Source organism: Palaemon carinicauda, chromosome 27, assembly GCF_036898095.1.
Source record: "Palaemon carinicauda isolate YSFRI2023 chromosome 27, ASM3689809v2, whole genome shotgun sequence".
Taxonomy (NCBI): domain Eukaryota; kingdom Metazoa; phylum Arthropoda; class Malacostraca; order Decapoda; family Palaemonidae; genus Palaemon; species Palaemon carinicauda.
This window is the reverse complement of record NC_090751.1, coordinates 26,180,975-26,201,709: the sequence shown is the minus strand read 5'-3', so window position 1 is coordinate 26,201,709 and position 20,735 is coordinate 26,180,975. Positions and strand designations below refer to the sequence as shown.

The 20,735-nt window shown below is 46.2% G+C and overlaps 1 protein-coding gene across 1 annotated transcript in view; it reads left to right on the top strand.

The window, feature by feature from the left end:
• LOC137620852 (uncharacterized) overlaps nucleotides 1–15,300 on the top strand; it is a 38,034-nt gene extending 22,734 nt beyond the window's left edge. The window contains exons 10-11 of the mRNA XM_068351300.1: nucleotides 3,153–3,907; nucleotides 14,706–15,300. The gene's annotated coding sequence lies outside the window, so the exon portion shown is untranslated. The remainder of the gene's footprint in view (nucleotides 1–3,152; nucleotides 3,908–14,705) is intronic.
• The last annotated feature ends 5,435 nt before the right edge of the window (nucleotides 15,301–20,735 follow it).

Here is a 20,735-nt window from a genome sequence, read left to right as displayed (position 1 = left end):
GTCAGTATGGAGAGAGAGAGAGAGAGAGAGAGAGAGAGAGAGAGAGAGAGAGAGAGAGAGAGAGAGAGAGAGAGAGAGAGAGAGAGAGAGAGAGTTTTCTATCAATTTAATATCTGGAGACCTTTACATCAGGATCAAATTTATGACCTTAACGACTTTGAAATGGTTGAAGAGGATTTATTTCAAGTGTTAGTAGACAGGAATGTCGGAACAAGAGAGGTTTAATGCTCTTATTAAGAATGCAAATAAATTATAATGAGCGCATATGTGAGCTTATGAGTGACACTTGATGTCAAGAATAGCAAAAATGTGCTGAAGACTTATCTCTTTGGAAAGTGTTATAATAGTGATCTGAAAACTATTAAGCCTGAATACAAATGCTAGCGAATAACTGAAAAGATACAGAGCAAAATATAAACGGGAAAAAAAAAAATTATTTTCACACATCAAGGCCCGCCTGAACAGACTCTTAGTGTCTGATGGAGGGCGAGAAATAAACCCCTAAAAGTAAAATTAAGTACAGCTAATCTATACACCAGCCAAAGTCTAATTCAGTGTTAGTCATCCTCTCTGGGCAGTAGATGAAGTGGGATTAGTTCTCCAATCACTCTGAAACAGTTTCTGAGATAGACGCTGTCTCAATTTTGGGAATAATGAACGGGGAATGGGCTCTCCCATTGCTTTTTATATTACAAGTAACAGAATATTTCTATGATGGGGAGTAGAGTAGGGAGGAAAGTACTTACTGGGGAGAGGGTTGAGACTGAATAAGGGCATGACTATTCTCTTAAAAAGGTCATCACCAGATTTACAAGTTAATTAAATCTATACAAAAATTTAACAAAATACTTCTGCAAACAATAAATGCACTTGTTACTGGCATTCTTCCCGTTTTTTGGTACATTTTTAGGAATGATATTCCTTTCAGGTTCACTAATTTAAACTTTTTAACCTTCCATAACATCCACCCATGCTATTCTTTCATCTTGCCCTCAAACTTCTTTCAACTGGGCGTTGAATGTCCTCACAGCCCCCCAACACTGGCTTATATAGCTTAGATTCGTAAATCAATATTTAGATATACAGTAGTTATTCATAATTCATAGTAATAGGAAGTAAGCACAGTGCTTTAGTTTATCATAAGTCCTGAACCATGAAATTGAATTTTACAACCTTAGATTATTAAGCGTATTATATTTCAAGTTATATATTTTTCAATTATATCCGCTAACAAATACCATATAGTGTTTGGTTACAATCCTTAACCAATATAATTATAACAAGATTCTTGGTAAATATCTTGATACCTGTCTAAATGCCTGATAATTCCCCATTATTAATAAGAGATCTACAGTAAACCTATTGTCATCATTAGGTATGAAAAATACATAAAAAATAGGAAAAATAATCTCATTAAATCCGGGAAAATGCCTCAATATAGTTAATGTTTCCAACCAACAGATGGCTCACATCAAGCACTTGTCCATCTGGTGGAATGGGGGGAGGGGCGCCCGGACAAGTTGTTGGCTATCGGTATTTGAAGTATAATTAAAAAAACAAAACTAGCTGAATTGAAGACCACAGTTAATGACTGATTGGTTTTAAATAATGTATCATTGTCGTTCATTTGCGGTCATACTAACTGAATTTTATTTTAACTTTTTTCATCGAAACTTGTATCGGTATTATCACGAATAGTAAACGACTTGCCCCCCCCCCCCCCCCAAAAAAAAAAAAAAAGAAAAAAGAAAAAAAAAACGTTTTGTCTTAAAATTCAGTCTGGAATTGCTGGGGCAATCATTCTGGGTCGTGTGAAATCTTACTTTTTAAGACTCATATCCTGAGGTCATCAGTAAAATGATGGCATACTTACAGGATTTTATTTCGATGACGGACTTCACATTCGCAATGCCCAACGACTATGCATCAGACTTGCAAAGTCTCCTTCAAAATTCACTCATGACATCGATTTCATATTTATAGTATTTTGATTTAATAGATTACTATAGGCGAATAATATAAACAATATGATTTATACCTTTTGAAACCCTGCCCCTTCTACAATCCCCAGCTCTTAACATATCAGTGAAGACAGCTGATATATCTGGAGTTCCTGGTATGACACTTCCTGAAAGGGGCATCATGAGTTCTGCAAAAAAAAATGTCTTTTAATCGAAAAGTAACTATGATTTACAATTATCGACATGACATTAATTTCACCAAACATTTAAGGAAACTCCATATCATGCTATATCCACATTAGCTAACGTATTTAACGGTTTTTGCTTTAACGAATTTCGTATAAAGATTTTAACTTTTTTTATCAATCAAATATATCACCTATTTACGAACATATTACCTTTAATTGATTTATAATTCACCTTAGAAGCTTAGGTTACTAATGCTGGTTCCAAGTCGAATAAGATAGTTAGTTTTGGACTGGAAAACCGTTGCATTCCTGGAACCCAGTTTCTTAGCTTCCTTGGTATCTGTTAACACCTCTCTCTCTCTCTCTCTCTCTCTCTCTCTCCTCTCTCCTCTCTCTCTCTCTCTCTCTCTCTCTCTCTCTCTCTCTCAAAAATAATTGTTAGGGCAAAAATGTCATATATATGTTTCTTAGGTGCCTTTTGGTATACTAATTTTCTTTTTATAAAGGATTTTCCACCCAATGTTCAAGTCTCGAGATTAACAGCAGTACACAGTCGAACAGGAAGCGTAGTACATTGATGAAAGGCTTCAAGATTTTGGGTAAAATGCAATTTTCATTATAACAAAGGTTTCCCGTTGCAAGGACAAAGTACACAATTCTCATGTTACACGATTACCTTTTCATTTCAATACGTTCCCCAGATTGCGTGTTTGAAAGTGCCTTGGTATGTCTCCGTAATAATATTCTATAAACTTATTTGCAGGTTACGTGACAGTATGCAGAGACTGCATTACTAATATTGCAGTTAAATGTGTATACTGTAGGTTGGCAAGGTATTTTCAAGAAAAATATACTTTAGGTCTTTATGTTGTCATCATATTTTAAGAAAACGTATAGCATTTTGTCATACAGTAGTATACGCTGTAAATAAAACTCAATGGATTAATTATTTTTATTTTAACGAGATGCATTAACACTTTTTAAACTCTTGACATAATTTCAGGTGTTACAAAGTGAAGTTGTGGGACTTTTCAACGGCTGTTTGAAACTACAGATGAAGAATGTGAAAGTTCGGAGCTTTACCACAAGGAATCTCTTATGCCAATTACCATAGTTTCAAATGACACCAACAGCTTTGAGCTTTATATGGTCAACAACCACATTCACAAGAGGCAGCCCCTATTTTAAACATTCATGAGCAGAATCTCAACCGAAAGGATGGAACAACTTAATAGGGCTAAATACTGGTATGCTTGTTGATCGTCATAGCTACCAGGTTCTCATGTGGTAAAATCCAGATTTTATTTGTCCTAATGAACCAGAGAAACACTGAAAATTCTATTCATTCTACCATGTGATGAGGATAAAGTTTCAATAAGCAATCTGGATTAGTTTGAAGTGATAACATTAACTATTCTCCCTTTCCAGCAGCATTGCCGAGCTTCTCAAGCAATGGGTTGGAGAAGCTTCTTTAGCAACACAAAATTGGGGTCGATCAGTAATGAGAATGTTAAATCTAGAAAGGTGCAGAGGAGAGGGTCAACTGAGCATTCTCAACGGAAGGCAACTGGCCAGAGACCATCAGTCATTATTATTGAGCGGTTAGCTCATGGACTTTGTAACTAAAGAGTCAAAGTCTGTGAGCGAAGAATGGAACTTATGATTTCGGAACACAATTGCATTGTGAAACAAGTAGATGATGATGTCTGGAATCACAAGAGTTGCTGATGTAAGATTTTCCTTTTACTTGCCTTATCTGTAAGTACACTTTTCAGTTAAAACGGTATAATGTAGCAGGGTTCTTTTCAATTTCTTATTGTTAAAAGTATTTGCTAATCTATGAAGCAACTACTTTGTTGGTTTGAAGCCTTAAAGGATTGCAAATTAAGTTAAAAAAAATATTTTCAATGGTTGTTAGTTTTATATTTTTGATATGAGACTAAATTGAATTTCAAAGGTTGCCCGACTATACTTAAAGAAATTCCTTTAATAATTTTAAGACTATTAGCTTTGTGATAAGTATTTTACACCTTTAACTAGTCCTTTTTTCAGCAAGGGTTTCAACTTGTATCATTTTGCGAAGTTATTACGGGGAACGGATTTCAAGATGCTAGGAAATTTGATATCATATACTGTAGTATCGTAGAATTTCGTAGTGAGACAATAATTGAGAAATAAACTTTATAAGGCCGATTATTATTGCTAGTATAGATGAAATTTAGGCATAAATATGGTTTAAGGACAGCTTTTTCTACAGAGTTATACATTAATTTGGTTGAATAGTAGGCTATTTGATACCAAGTTTTTGTTATTTTGGTTGCGTTTTGTTTAGATGAAAACTTGTATGTTTCTCTCTCATTTTTTTATCTCCCTGACCCCTTTACTTCATCTCCATTAATCTCTCTCTCCCTTCTATACAATCCATTTGTTTCTATTCCTAAACCTCCTACGACTACAATACGTAGAGTCCCCTTTTCTATATTCAACCTACTTCTCCACATTCCCTCCTCATCCTCCACATTCTCTCCTTTACCATTCTCCTCCTAAACGTTCACTCCTTTACCATTTTCCTCCTCCATTTGCTTTATCATTCTCCTCCTCCATAAACTTTACCATTGTCCTCCTACATATACTTTACCCTTCTCCTCCTACATATACTTTACCATTTTCTTCCTCCATATACTTTACCATTCTCCTCTTCCATATACTTTACCCTTCTCTTCCTCCTATATGGTTTACCCTTCTCATCCTCCTATATGGTTTACCCTTCTCCTCCTGCTACCCCTCCTTATGCTTTATTCTTCTCCTCCCCCATATACTTTACCATTCTCCTCCTCTATATAATTTATCATTCCCCTCCCCAATATACTTTACCATTCTCCTCCTCCATATAATTTACCATTCTCCTCCTCCATATACTTTATCATTCCCCTCCCCCATATACTTTACCATTCTCCTCCTCTATATAATTTATCATTCCCCTCCCCCATATACTTTACCATTCTCCTCCTCCATATAATTTACCCTTCTCCTCCCCCATATACTTTACCATTCTCCTCCTCCATATAATTTACCATTCTCCTCCTCCATATACATTACCCTTCTCCTCCCCTATATACTTTACCATTCTTCTCCTCCATATACTTTACCCTTCTCCTCCTCCATATACTTTAGCCTTCTCCTCCTCCTCCTCCATATACATTACCCTTCTCCTCCCCCATATACTTTACCCTTCTCCTCCTCCATATACTTTACCCTTCTCCTCCTCCATATACTTTACCCTTCTCCTCCTCCATATACATTACCCTTCTCCTCCCCCATATACTTTACCCTTCTCCTCCTCCTCCTCCATATACTTTACCCTCCTCCTCCTCCATATACTTTACCCTTCTCCTCCTCCATATACTTTACCCTTCTCCTCCCCCATATACTTTACCATTATTCTCCTCCATATACTTTACCCTTCTCCTCCTCCATATACATTACCCTTCTCCTCCCCCATATACTTTACCCTTCTCCTCCTCCTCCTCCATATACTTTACCCTTCTCCTCCTCCATATACTTTACCCTTCTCCTCCCCCATATACTTTACCATTATTCTCCTCCATATACTTTACCCTTCTCCTCCTCCATATACATTACCCTTCTCCTCCCCCATATACTTTACCCTTCTCCTCCTCCTCCTCCATATACTTTACCCTTCTCCTCCTCCTCCTCCATATACTTTACCCTTCTCCTCCTCCTCCTCCTCCATATACTTTACCCTTCTCCTCCTCCATATACATTACCCTTCTCTTCCTCCATATACATTACCCTTCTCCTCCCCCATATACTTTACTCTTCTCCTCCTCCATATACTTTACCCTTCTCCTCCTCCATATACATTACCCTTCTCCTCCCCCATATACTTTACTCTTCTCCTCCCCCATATACTTTACTCTTCTCCTCCTCCATATACTTTACCCTTCTCCTCCTCCATATACATTACCCTTCTCCTCCCCCATATACTTTACTCTTCTCCTCCTCCATATACTTTACCCTTCTCCTCCTCCATATACATTACCCTTCTCCTCCCCCATATACTTTACTCTTCTCCTCTCCCACATACTTTACTCTTCTCCTCCTCCATATACTTTACCCTTCTCCTCCCCCATATACTTTACCCTTCTCCTCCCCCATATACATTACCCTTCTCCTCCCCCATATACTTTACTCTTCTCCTCCTCCATATACTTTACCCTTCTCCTCCTCCATATACATTACCCTTCTCCTCCCCATATACTTTACTCTTCTCCTCCTCCATATACTTTACCCTTCTCCTCCTCCATATACTTTACCCTTCTCCTCCTCCATATACTTTACCCTTCTCCTCCTCCATATACATTACCCTTCTCCTCCTCCATATACTTTACCATTCTCCTCCTCCATATACTTTACCATTCTCCTCCTCCATATAATTTACCATTCTCCTCCTCCATATACATTACCCTTCTCCTCCCCCATATACTTTACCATTCTTCTCCTCCATATACTTTACCCTTCTCCTCCTCCATATACTTTACCCTTCTCCTCCCCCATATACATTACCCTTCTCCTCCCCCATATACTTTACCATTCTTCTCCTCCATATACTTTACCCTTCTCCTCCTCCATATACTTTACCCTTCTCCTCCTCCATATACTTTACCCTTCTCCTACATATACATTACCCTTCTCCTACATATACATTACCCTTCTCCTCCCCCATATACTTTACCCTTCTCCTCCTCCTCCTCCTCCATATACTTTACCCTTCTCCTCCTCCATATACATTACCCTTCTCCTCCTCCATATACATTACCCTTCTCCTCCTCCATATACATTACCCTTCTCCTCCTCCATATACTTTACCCTTCTCCTCCTCCATTTACATTATCCTTCTCCTCCCCCATATACTTTACTCTTCTCCTCCTCCCCCATATACTTTACTCTTCTCCTCCTCCATATACTTTACCCTTCTCCTCCTCCATATACATTACCCTTCTCCTCCCCCATATACTTTACCCTTCTCCTCCTCCATATACTTTACCCTTCTCCTCCTCCATATACTTTACCATTCTTCTCTTCCCCCATATACTTTACCATTCTTCTCTTCCCCCATATACTTTACCCTTCTCCTCCCCCATATACTTTACCATTCTTCTCCTCCATATACTTTACCATTCTTCTCCTCCCCCATATACTTTACCCTTCTCCTCCTTCATATACTTTACCATTCTTCTCCTCCCCCATATACTTTACCCTTCTCCTCCTCCATATAGTTTACCATTCTTCTCCTCCATATGCTTTACCCTTCTCCTTATCCATATGCTTTACCCTTCTCCTTATCCATATGCTTTACCATTCTTCTCCTCCATATGCTTTACCCTTCTCCTCCTCCATATACTTTACCCTTCTCCTCCTCCATATACTTTACCCTTCCACTCCTCCATACACTTTACCATTCTTCTCCTCCATATGCTTTACCCTTCTCCTTATCCATATCCATATGCTTTACCCTTCTCCTCCTCCATATACTTTACCATTCTTCTCCTCCATATGCTTTACCCTTCACCTCCTCCATATACTTTACCCTTCTCCTCCTCTATATACTTTATCCTTCTCCTCCTCCATACACATTACCATTCTTCTCCTCCATATGCTTTACCCTTCTCCTCCTCCATATGCTTTACCATTTTCGTCCTCCATATACTTTACCCTCCTCCTCCATATACTTTACCCTCCTCCTCCATATACTTTACCCTCCTCCTCCATATGCTTTACCCTTCTCGTCCTCCATATACTTTACCCTCCTCCTCCATATACTTTACCCTCCTCCTCCATATACATTACCCTTCTCCTCCTCCATATACATTACCCTTCTCCTCCTCCATATACATTACCCTTCTCCTCCTCCTTCATATAATTTACCTTTCTCCTCCTCCTCCATATACTTTACCCTCCTCCTCCATATACTTTACCCTCCTCCTCCATATGCTTTACCCTTCTCGTCCTCCATATGCTTTACCCTTCTCGTCCTCCATATACTTTACCCTCCTCCTCCATATACTTTACCCTCCTCCTCCATATACTTTACCCTCCACCTCCATATACATTACCCTTCTCCTCCTCCATATACATTACCCTTCTCCTCCTCCTTCATATAATTTACCTTTCTCCTCCTCCTCCATATACTTTACCTTTCTCCTCCTCCTCCATATACTTTACCTTTCTCCTCCTCCTCCATATACTTTACCCTTCTCCTCCTCCATATGCATTACCCTTCTCCTCCTCCATATACTTTACCCTTCTCCTCCTCCTCCATATACTTTACCCTTCTCCTCCTCCTCCATATAATTTACCCATCTCCTCCTCCATATACTTTACCCTTCTCCTCCTCCTCCATATACTTTACCTTTCTCCTCCTCCTCCATATACTTTACCCTTCTCCTCCATATGCATTACCCTTCTCCTCCTCCATATGCTTACCCTTCTCCTCCTCCATATGCTTTACCCTTCTCCTCCTCCATATGCTTTACCCTTCTCCTCCTCCTCCATATAATTTACCCTTCTCCTCCTCCTCCATATACTTTACCCTTCTCCTCCTCCATATGCATTACCCTTCTCCTCCTCCATATAATTTACCCTTCTCCTCCTCCGTATACTTTACCCTTCTCCTCCTCCTCCATATAATTTACCCATTCTCCTCCTCCATATACTTTACCCTTCTCCTCCTCCTCCATATACTTTACCCTTCTCCTCCTCCTCCATATACTTTACCCTTCTCCTCCTCCTCCATATACTTTACCCTTCTCCTCCTCCATATGCATTACCCTTCTCCTCCTCCATATGCATTACCCTTCTCCTCCTCCATATGCTTACCCTACTCCTCCTCCTCCATATAATTTACCTTTCTCCTCCTCCTCCATATGCTTTACCCTTCTCCTCCTCCATATGCTTAACCCTTCTCCTCCTCCTCCATATAATTTACCCTCTCCTCCTCCTCCATATACTTTACCATTCTTCTCCTCCATATACTTTACCCTTCTCCTCCTCCATATACATTACCCTTCTCCTCCCCCATATACATTACCCTTCTCCTCCCCCATATACTTTACCCTTCTCCTCCTCCATATACTTTACCCTTCTCCTCCCTATACTTTACCTTTCTCCTCCTCCTCCATATACTTTACCTTTCTCCTCCTCCTCCATATGCTTTACCCTTCTCCTTATCCATATGCTTTACCCTTCTCCTCCTCCATATGCTTTACCCTTCTCCTCCTCCTCCATATAATTTACCCATCTCCTCCTCCATATACTTTACCCTTCTCCTCCTCCTCCATATACTTTACCCTTCTCCTCCTCCTCCATATAATTTACCCTTCTCCTCCTCCATATGCATTACCCTTCTCCTCCTCCTCCATATACTTTACCCTTCTCCTCCTCCTCCATATACTTTACCCTTCTCCTCCATATGCATTACCCTTCTCCTCCTCCATATGCTTTACCCTTTTCCTCCTCCATATAATTTACCTTTCTCCTCCTCCATATGCATTACCCTTCTCCTCCTCCTCCATATGCTTTACCCTTCTCCTCCTCCATATGCTTTACCCTTTTCCTCCTCCATAAGCATTACCCTTCTCCTCCTCCTCCATATGCTTTACCCTTCTCCTCCTCCATATACATTTACCCTTCTCCTCCTACTCCATATAATTTACCTTCTCCTCCTCCTTCTATATAATTTACCCTTCTCTTCCTCCATATACTTTAGCCTTCTCCTCCTCCTCCATATACTTTACCCTTCTCCTCCTCCTCCATATAATTTACCTTTCTCCTCCTCCTCCATATACTTTACCTTTCTCCCCTCCTCCATATACTTTCTTCTCCTCCTCCTTCATATACTTTACCTTTCTCCTCCTCCTCCATATGCTTTCCCTTCTCCTCCTCCTCCATATACTTTACCTTTCTCCTCCTCCTCCATATACTTTACCTTTCTCCTCCTCCTCCATATGCTTTACCCTTCTCCTCCTCCATATACTTTACCCTTCTTCTCCTTCATATAATTTACCTTTCTCCTCCTCCTCATTTAATTTACCTTTCTCCTCCTCCTTCATTTAATTTATTTTTCTCCTCCTCCTCCTCCATATAATTTATTCTTCTCCTCCTCCATATAATTTACCTTCTCCTCCTCCATATACTTTACCCTTTTCCTCCTCCTCCATATACTTTACCATTTTCCTCCTCCTCCATATACTTTACCATTTTCCTCCTCCTCCATATACTTTACCCTTCTCCTCCTCCTCCATATAATTTACCCTTCTCCTCCTCCATATGATTTACCCTTCTCCTCCTCCGTATGCTTTACCCTTCTCCTCCTCCATATGCTTTACCCTTCTCCTCCTCCATATGCTTTACCCTTCTCCTCCTCCATATAATTTACCTTTCTCCTCCTCCTCTATATAATTTACCCTTCTCCTCCTCCGTATGCTTTACCCTTCTCCTCCTCCGTATGCTTTACCCTTCTCCTCCTCCATATGCTTTACCCTTCTCCTCCTCCATATAATTTACCTTTCTCCTCCTCCTCCATATAATTTACCTTTCTCCTCCTCCTCCATATAATTTACCTTTCTCCTCCTCCTCCATATAATTTACCTTTCTCCTCCTCCTCCATATAATTTACCTTTCTCCTCCTCCTCTATATAATTTACCCTTCTCCTCCTCCATATACTTTAGCCTTCTCCTCCTCCTCTATATAATTCACCCTTCTCCTCCTCCGTATACTTTACCTTTCTCCTTCTCCATATGCTTTACCCTTCTCGTCCTCTATATATTTTACCCTTCTCCTCCTCCATATGCTTTACCCTTCTTCTCCTCCTCCATATGCTTTACCCTTCTTCTCCTCCTCCATATGCTTTACCCTTCTCCTCCTCCTCCATATGCTTTACCCTTCTCCTTCTCCATACACTTTATCCTTCTCCTTCTCCATACACTTTACCCTTCTCCTTCTCCATATACTTTACCCTTCTTCTCCATATGCTTTACCCTTCTCCTCCTCTATATATTTTACCATTCTCCTCCTCCATATGCTTTACCCTTTTCCTCCTCCATATACTTCACCCTTCTCCTACTACATATGCTTTACCCTGTTTCTCCTCCTACTACATATGCTTTATCCTGTTTCTCCTCCTACTACATATGCTTTACCCTCTTTCTCCTCCTACTACATATGCTTTACCCTGTTTCTCCTCCTACTACATATGCTTTACCCTCTTTCTCCTCCTACTACATATGCTTTATCCTGTTTCTCCTACTATATATGTTTTACCCTCTTTCTCCTCCTACTACATATGCTTTACCCTCCTTCTCCTCCTACTACATATGCTTTACCCTCCTTCTCCTCCTACTACATATGCTTTACCCTGTTTCTCCTCCTACTACATATGCTTTATCCTGTTTCTCCTCCTACTACATATGCTTTACCCTCTTTCTCCTCCTACTACATATGCTTTACCCTGTTTCTCCTCCTACTACATATGCTTTACCCTCCTTCTCCTCCTACTACATATGCTTTACCCTGTTTCTCCTCCTACTACATATGCTTTATCCTGTTTCTCCTCCTACTACATATGCTTTACCCTGTTTCTCCTCCTACTACATATGCTTTACCCTCCTTCTCCTCCTACTACATATGCTTTACCCTGTTTCTCCTCCTACTACATATGCTTTATCCTGTTTCTCCTCCTACTACATATGCTTTACCCTCTTTCTCCTCCTACTACATATGCTTTACCCTGTTTCTCCTCCTACTACATATGCTTTACCCTGTTTCTCCTCCTACTACATATGCTTTACCCTGTTTCTCCTCCTACTACATATGCTTTACCCTCTTTCTCCTCCTACTACATATGCTTTACCCTGTTTCTCCTCCTACTACATATGCTTTACCCTGTTTCTCCTCCTACTACATATGCTTTACCCTGTTTCTCCTCCTACTACATATGCTTTACCCTCTTTCTCCTCCTACTACATATGCTTTACCCTCTTTCTCCTCCTACTACATATGCTTTAACCTCTTTCTCCTCCTACTACATATGCTTTATCCTGTTTCTCCTACTATATATGTTTACCCTCTTTCTCCTCCTACTACATATGCTTTACCCTCCTTCTCCTCCTACTACATATGCTTTACCCTCCTTCTCCTCCTACTACATATGCTTTACCCTGTTTCTCCTCCTACTACATATGCTTTATCCTGTTTCTCCTACTATATATGCTTTACCCTTCTCCTCCTACTACATATGGTTTACCCTCCTTCTCCTCCTACAACATATGCTTTAACCTCCTTGTCCTCCCATATTCTCCTCTCCTCCTCCACGTTCTCCTCTCCTCCTCCATATACTTTAACCTTCTCTTCCTCTACCTTCTCCTCTCCTCCTCCATACACTTTATCCTACTACTCTACCATTTACTTTACCTTTCACCTCTTCCATATATACTTTACCCTTCTCCTCCTATATATGTTTTACCCTTCTCCTCCTCCATATACTTTACCTTTCTCGTCCTTCATATGCTTTACCTTTCTCGTCCTTCATATGCTTTACCTTTCTCGTCCTTCATATGCTTTACCTTTCTCGTCCTTCATATGCTTTACCTTTCTCGTCCTTCATATGCTTTACCTTTCTCGTCCTTCATATGCTTTACCTTTCTCGTCCTTCATATGCTTTACCTTTCTCGTCCTTCAATGCTTTACCTTTCTCGTCCTTCATATTCTTTACCCTTCTCGTCCTTCATATGCTTTACATTTCTCGTCCTTCATATGCTTTACATTTCTCGTCCTTCATATGCTTTACCTTTCTCGTCCTTCATATGCTTTACCCTTCTCCTTCTCCATATTCTTTACCATTCTCCTTCTCCATATTCTTTACCATTCTCCTTCTCCATATTCTTTACCATTCTCCTTCTCCATATTCTTTACCATTCTCCTTCTCCATATTCTTTACCATTCTCCTTCTCCATATGCTTTACCCTTCTGCTTCTCCATATGCTTTACCCTTCTACCCTTCTCCTTCTCCATATACATTACCCTTCTCCACCTCCATATGTATTACCCTTCTCCTCCTCCTCCTCCATATAATTTACCTTTTTCCTCCTCCTCCATATAATTTACCCTTCTCCTCCTCCTCCATATAATTTACCCTTCTCCTCCTCCTCCATATACTTTACCCTTCTCCTCCTCCATATGCATTACCCTTCTCCTCCTCCATATAATTTACCCTTCTCCTCCTCCTCCTCCATATAATTTACCCATCTCCTCCTCCATATACTTTACCCTTCTCCTCCACCATATAATTTACCCTTCTCCTCCTCCATATAATTTACCCTTCTCCTCCTCCGTATACTTTACCCTTCTCCTCCTCCTCCATATAATTTACCTTTCTCCTTCTCCATATGCTTTACCTTTCTCCTCCTCCGTATACTTTACCCTTCTCCTCCTCCTCCATATAATTTACCTTTCTCCTTCTCCATATGCTTTACCTTTCTCCTCCTCCATATGCTTTACTCTTCTCCTCCTCCATATGCTTTACTCTTCTCCTCCTCCATATGCTTTACTCTTCTCCTCCTCCATATGCTTTACTCTTCTCCTCCTCCTCCATATGCTTTACTCTTCTCCTCCTCCTCCATATGCTTTACTCTTCTCCTCCTCCTCCATATGCTTTACTCTTCTCCTCCTCCTCCATATGCTTTACTCTTCTCCTCCTCCTCCTCCTCCATATGCTTTACTCTTCTCCTCCTCCTCCATATGCTTTACTCTTCTCCTCCTCCTCCATATGCTTTACCCTCCTCCTCCTCCTCCATATGCTTTACCCTCCTCCTCCTCCTCCTCCATATGCTTTACCCTCCTCCTCCTCCTCCTCCTCCATATGCTTTACCCTCCTCCTCCTCCTCCATATGCTTTACCCTCCTCCTCCTCCTCCTCCATATGCTTTACCCTCCTCCTCCTCCTCCTCCATATGCTTTACCCTTTCTCGTCCTTCATATGCTTTACCCTTCTCGTCCTTCATATGCTCTCTAACCCTTCTCCTTTTCCATATTCTTTACCCTTCTCCTTTTCCATATTCTTTACCCTTCTCCTTTTCCATATTCTTTACCCTTCTCCTTTTCCATATTCTTTACCCTTCTCATTCTCCATAATCTTTACCCTTCTCCTCCTCCTACATATGCTTTATCCTCCTCCTCCATATGCTTTACCCTCCTCCTCCTTATACTTTATCCTTTTCGTCCTTCATGTACTTTACCCTTCTCCATATGCTTCATGTACACCCACCCTACCCTTATCCTTCGCCTCCATATACTCTTCCTTCTCCTCTCTTTCTTTGCGCTGAGAGGAACACTAAATCTCTATCATCCTTTTACTGGGTATAAGTGAATATCTATTTTATTTTTAATATAATGTAAAGAAAATAAAAAGTAAATACTAACTGCTTTTATTATGAAATCTCAAATTATTTAGTCACATTAATCTGTTTATATTTTGCAGAATAAGGACCCTATACAGTAACCCATGCCGGAGGGCACCAGAAGGTGTGCATTGGATGTAAGCAGAAGAGAGAGCCGTTTCTTCCAGATCGGAAGAGAAGGCCATTTGATGCAGGCTATTGAAGAAGTCCACAAGAGATCGCAGTTTGACGCTGGTTGGCCTCAATTGAGCGCTGTTTCATCCATCCAGGCCGCAGGAGAGTGCCATCACGGGAGAGCACCGTTCCATCCAGCCCGCAAGAGATTGTCATCATAAGAGAGCCCCGCTTACTATTCATCCAGGCAGCAGGAGAGCGCCATTCCATCCCTCCAGGCCGCAGGAGAGAGGCCACCAGAGGCCACCAGAGAGTACCATTCCATGCAGTCCGCAGGAGATCACCATTCCATGCGGTCCGCAGGAGATCACCATTCCATCCAGGTCTCAGGAGCGTGCCGTTTCATCCATCCAGGCCACAAGAGAGCGCCGTGTCATCCATCCAGGCCACAAGAGAGAGCGCCGTGTCATCCATCCAGGCCACAAGAGAGAGCGCCGTGTCATCCATCCAGGCCACAAGAGAGAGCGCCGTGTCATCCATCCAGGCCACAAGAGAGAGCGCCGTGTCGTGTCATCCATCCAGGCCACAAGAGAGAGCGCCGTGTCATCCATCCAGGCCACAAGAGAGAGCGCCGTGTCGTGTCATCCATCCAGGCCACAAGAGAGAGCGCCGTGTCGTGTCATCCATCCAGGCCACAAGAGAGAGCGCTGTGTCGTGTCATCCATCCAGGCCACAAGAGAGAGCGCCGTGTCGTGTCATCCATCCAGGCCACAAGAGAGAGCGCCGTGTCGTGTCATCCATCCAGGCCACAAGAGAGAGCGCCGTGTCGTGTCATCCATCCAGGCCACAAGAGAGAGCGCCGTGTCGTGTCATCCATCCAGGCCACAAGAGAGAGCGCCGTGTCGTGTCATCCATCCAGGCCACAAGAGAGAGCGCCGTGTCGTGTCATCCATCCAGGCCACAAGAGAGCGCGCCGTGTCGTGTCATCCATCCAGGCCACAAGAGAGAGCGCCGTGTCGTGTCATCCATCCAGGCCACAAGAGAGCGCGCCGTGTCGTGTCATCCATCCAGGCCACGAGAGAGCGCGCCGTGTCGTGTCATCCATCCAGGCCACGAGAGAGCGCGCCGTGTCGTGTCATCCATCCAGGCCACGAGAGAGCGCGCCGTGTCGTGTCATCCATCCAGGCCACGAGAGAGCGCACCGTGTCGTGTCATCCATCCAGGCCACAAGAGAGAGCGCCGTGTCGTGTCATCCATCCAGGCCACAAGAGAGAGCGCCGTGTCGTGTCATCCATCCAGGCCACAAGAGAGAGCGCCGTTTCATCCATCCAGGCCACAAGAGTGCGGTTTCATCCAGGCAGCAAGAGTATGCCGTTTCCTCCAGGCCCCGAGAGAGAACGCAGTTTTATCTATGCCACAAGGGAGTGCCATTCCCACAATCAACAATCCGGCAGCAGGAGAGTGCCGTTCCAGCTATCCAGGCTGCAGGAGATTCCCATGGAATGGGGATCACAAGAGCGTGCCGTTTCATCTAGGGCACAAGCCAACGCCATTTCATCCATCCAGGCCACAAGAGCACCATTTCATCCAGGCCCCAAGAGAACGCTGTTTCATCCACCCAGGCCACAAGAGTGCGGATTCATCCAGGCAGCAAGAGCATGCCATTTCCTCCAGAGAAAGCCGTTTCATCCTGGCCCCAAGAGCGCGCCGATTCATACGGGCCACGAGAGAGAGCGCGGTTTCATCCGGGCCACGAGAGAGCGCGGTTTCATCCGGGCCACAAGAGAGAGCGCGCGGTTTCATCCATCCGGGCCACGAGAGAGAGCGCGCGGTTTCATCCATCCGGGCCACGAGAGAGAGCGCGCGGTTTCATCCATCCGGGACACGAGAGAGAGCGCGCGGTTTCATCCATCCGGGCCACGAGAGAGAGCGCGCGGTTTCATCCATCCGGGCCACGAGAGAGAGCGCGCAGTTTCATCCATCCGGGCCACGAGAGAGAGCGCGCAGTTTCATCCATCCGGGCCACGAGAGAGAGCGCGCAGTTTCATCCATCCGGGCCACGAGAGAGAGCGCGCAGTTTCATCCATCCGGGCCACGAGAGAGAGCGCGCAGTTTCATCCATCCGGGCCACGAGAGAGAGCGCGCAGTTTCATCCATCCGGGCCACGAGAGAGAGCGCCGTGTCGTGTCATCCATCCAGGCCACAAGAGCACGGCGCGCAGTTTCATCCATCCGGGCCACGAGAGAGAGCGCGCAGTTTCATCCATCCGGGCCACGAGAGAGAGCGCGCAGTTTCATCCATCCGGGCCACGAGAGAGAGCGCGCAGTTTCATCCATCCGGGCCACGAGAGAGAGCGCGCAGTTTCATCCATCCGGGCCACGAGAGAGAGCGCGCAGTTTCATCCATCCGGGCCACGAGAGAGAGCGCGCAGTTTCATCCATCCGGGCCACGAGAGAGAGCGCGCAGTTTCATCCATCCGGGCCACGAGAGAGAGCGCGCAGTTTCATCCATCCGGGCCACAAGAGAGAGCGCGCAGTTTCATCCATCCGGGCCACAAGAGAGAGCGCGCAGTTTCATCCATCCGGGCCACAAGAGAGAGCGCGCAGTTTCATCCATCCGGGCCACGAGAGAGAGCGCGCAGTTTCATCCATCCGGGCCACGAGAGAGAGCGCGCAGTTTCATCCATCCGGGCCACGAGAGAGAGCGCGCAGTTTCATCCATCCAGGCCACAAGAGAGAGCGCCGTGTCGTGTCATCCATCCAGGCCACAAGAGAGAGCGCCGTGTCGTGTCATCCATCCAGGCCACAAGAGAGAGCGCCGTGTCGTGTCATCCATCCAGGCCACAAGAGAGAGCGCCGTGTCGTGTCATCCATCCAGGCCACAAGAGAGAGCGCCGTGTCGTGTCATCCATCCAGGCCACAAGAGAGAGCGCCGTGTCGTGTCATCCATCCAGGCCACAAGAGAGAGCGCCGTGTCGTGTCATCCATCCAGGCCACAAGAGAGCGCGCCGTGTCGTGTCATCCATCCAGGCCACAAGAGAGAGCGCCGTGTCGTGTCATCCATCCAGGCCACAAGAGAGAGCGCCGTGTCGTGTCATCCATCCAGGCCACAAGAGAGAGCGCCGTGTCGTGTCATCCATCCAGGCCACAAGAGAGCGCGCCGTGTCGTGTCATCCATCCAGGCCACAAGAGAGCGCGCCGTGTCGTGTCATCCATCCAGGCCACGAGAGAGCGCGCCGTGTCGTGTCATCCATCCAGGCCACGAGAGAGCGCACCGTGTCGTGTCATCCATCCAGGCCACAAGAGAGAGCGCCGTGTCGTGTCATCCATCCAGGCCACAAGAGAGAGCGCCGTGTCGTGTCATCCATCCAGGCCACAAGAGAGAGCGCCGTTTCATCCATCCAGGCCACAAGAGTGCGGTTTCATCCAGGCAGCAAGAGTATGCCGTTTCCTCCAGGCCCCGAGAGAGAACGCAGTTTTATCTATGCCACAAGGGAGTGCCATTCCCACAATCAACAATCCGGCAGCAGGAGAGTGCCGTTCCAGCTATCCAGGCTGCAGGAGATTCCCATGGAATGGGGATCACAAGAGCGTGCCGTTTCATCTAGGGCACAAGCCAACGCCATTTCATCCATCCAGGCCACAAGAGCACCATTTCATCCAGGCCCCAAGAGAACGCTGTTTCATCCACCCAGGCCACAAGAGTGCGGATTCATCCAGGCAGCAAGAGCATGCCATTTCCTCCAGAGAAAGCCGTTTCATCCTGGCCCCAAGAGCGCGCCGATTCATACGGGCCACGAGAGAGAGCGCGGTTTCATCCGGGCCACGAGAGAGCGCGGTTTCATCCGGGCCACAAGAGAGAGCGCGCGGTTTCATCCATCCGGGCCACGAGAGAGAGCGCGCGGTTTCATCCATCCGGGCCACGAGAGAGAGCGCGCGGTTTCATCCATCCGGGCCACGAGAGAGAGCGCGCGGTTTCATCCATCCGGGCCACGAGAGAGAGCGCGCGGTTTCATCCATCCGGGCCACGAGAGAGAGCGCGCGGTTTCATCCATCCGGGCCACGAGAGAGAGAGCGCGCAGTTTCATCCATCCGGGCCACGAGAGAGAGAGCGCGCAGTTTCATCCATCCGGGCCACGAGAGAGAGAGCGCGCAGTTTCATCCATCCGGGCCACGAGAGAGAGAGCGCGCAGTTTCATCCATCCGGGCCACGAGAGAGAGAGCGCGCAGTTTCATCCATCCGGGCCACGAGAGAGAGAGCGCGCAGTTTCATCCATCCGGGCCACGAGAGAGAGAGCGCGCAGTTTCATCCATCCGGGCCACGAGAGAGAGAGCGCGCAGTTTCATCCATCCGGGCCACGAGAGAGAGAGCGCGCAGTTTCATCCATCCGGGCCACGAGAGAGAGAGCGCGCAGTTTCATCCATCCGGGCCACGAGAGAGAGAGCGCGCAGTTTCATCCATCCGGGCCACGAGAGAGAGAGCGCGCAGTTTCATCCATCCGGGCCACGAGAGAGAGAGCGCGCAGTTTCATCCATCCGGGCCACGAGAGAGAGAGCGCGCAGTTTCATCCATCCGGGCCACGAGAGAGAGAGCGCGCAGTTTCATCCATCCGGGCCACGAGAGAGAGAGCGCGCAGTTTCATCCATCCGGGCCACGAGAGAGAGAGCGCGCAGTTTCATCCATCCGGGCCACGAGAGAGAGAGCGCGCAGTTTCATCCATCCGGGCCACGAGAGAGAGAGCGCGCAGTTTCATCCATCCGGGCCACGAGAGAGAGAGCGCGCAGTTTCATCCATCCGGGCCACGAGAGAGAGAGCGCGCAGTTTCATCCATCCGGGCCACGAGAGAGAGAGCGCGCAGTTTCATCCATCCGGGCCACGAGAGAGAGAGCGCGCAGTTTCATCCATCCGGGCCACGAGAGAGAGAGCGCGCAGTTTCATCCATCCGGGCCACGAGAGAGAGAGCGCGCAGTTTCATCCATCCGGGCCACGAGAGAGAGAGCGCGCAGTTTCATCCATCCGGGCCACGAGAGAGAGAGCGCGCAGTTTCATCCATCCGGGCCACGAGAGAGAGAGCGCGCAGTTTCATCCATCCGGGCCACGAGAGAGAGAGCGCGCAGTTTCATCCATCCGGGCCACGAGAGAGAGAGCGCGCAGTTTCATCCATCCGGGCCACGAGAGAGAGAGCGCGCAGTTTCATCCATCCGGGCCACGAGAGAGAGAGCGCGCAGTTTCATCCATCCGGGCCACGAGAGAGAGAGCGCGCAGTTTCATCCATCCGGGCCACGAGAGAGAGAGCGCGCAGTTTCATCCATCCGGGCCACGAGAGAGAGAGCGCGCAGTTTCATCCATCCGGGCCACGAGAGAGAGCGCGCAGTTTCATCCATCCGGGCCACGAGAGAGAGCGCGCAGTTTCATCCATCCGGGCCACGAGAGAGAGCGCGCAGTTTCATCCATCCGGGCCACGAGAGAGAGCGCGCAGTTTCATCCATCCGGGCCACGAGAGAGAGCGCGCAGTTTCATCCATCCGGGCCACAAGAGAGAGCGCGCAGTTTCATCCATCCGGGCCACAAGAGAGAGCGCGCAGTTTCATCCATCCGGGCCACAAGAGAGAGCGCGCAGTTTCATCCATCCGGGCCACAAGAGAGAGCGCGCAGTTTCATCCATCCGGGCCACGAGAGAGAGCGCGCAGTTTCATCCATCCGGGCCACGAGAGAGAGCGCGCAGTTTCATCCATCCGGGCCACGAGAGAGAGCGCGCAGTTTCATCCATCCAGGCCACAAGAGAGAGCGCCGTGTCGTGTCATCCATCCAGGCCACAAGAGAGAGCGCCGTGTCGTGTCATCCATCCAGGCCACAAGAGAGAGCGCCGTGTCGTGTCATCCATCCAGGCCACAAGAGAGAGCGCCGTGTCGTGTCATCCATCCAGGCCACAAGAGAGAGCGCCGTGTCGTGTCATCCATCCAGGCCACAAGAGAGAGCGCCGTGTCGTGTCATCCA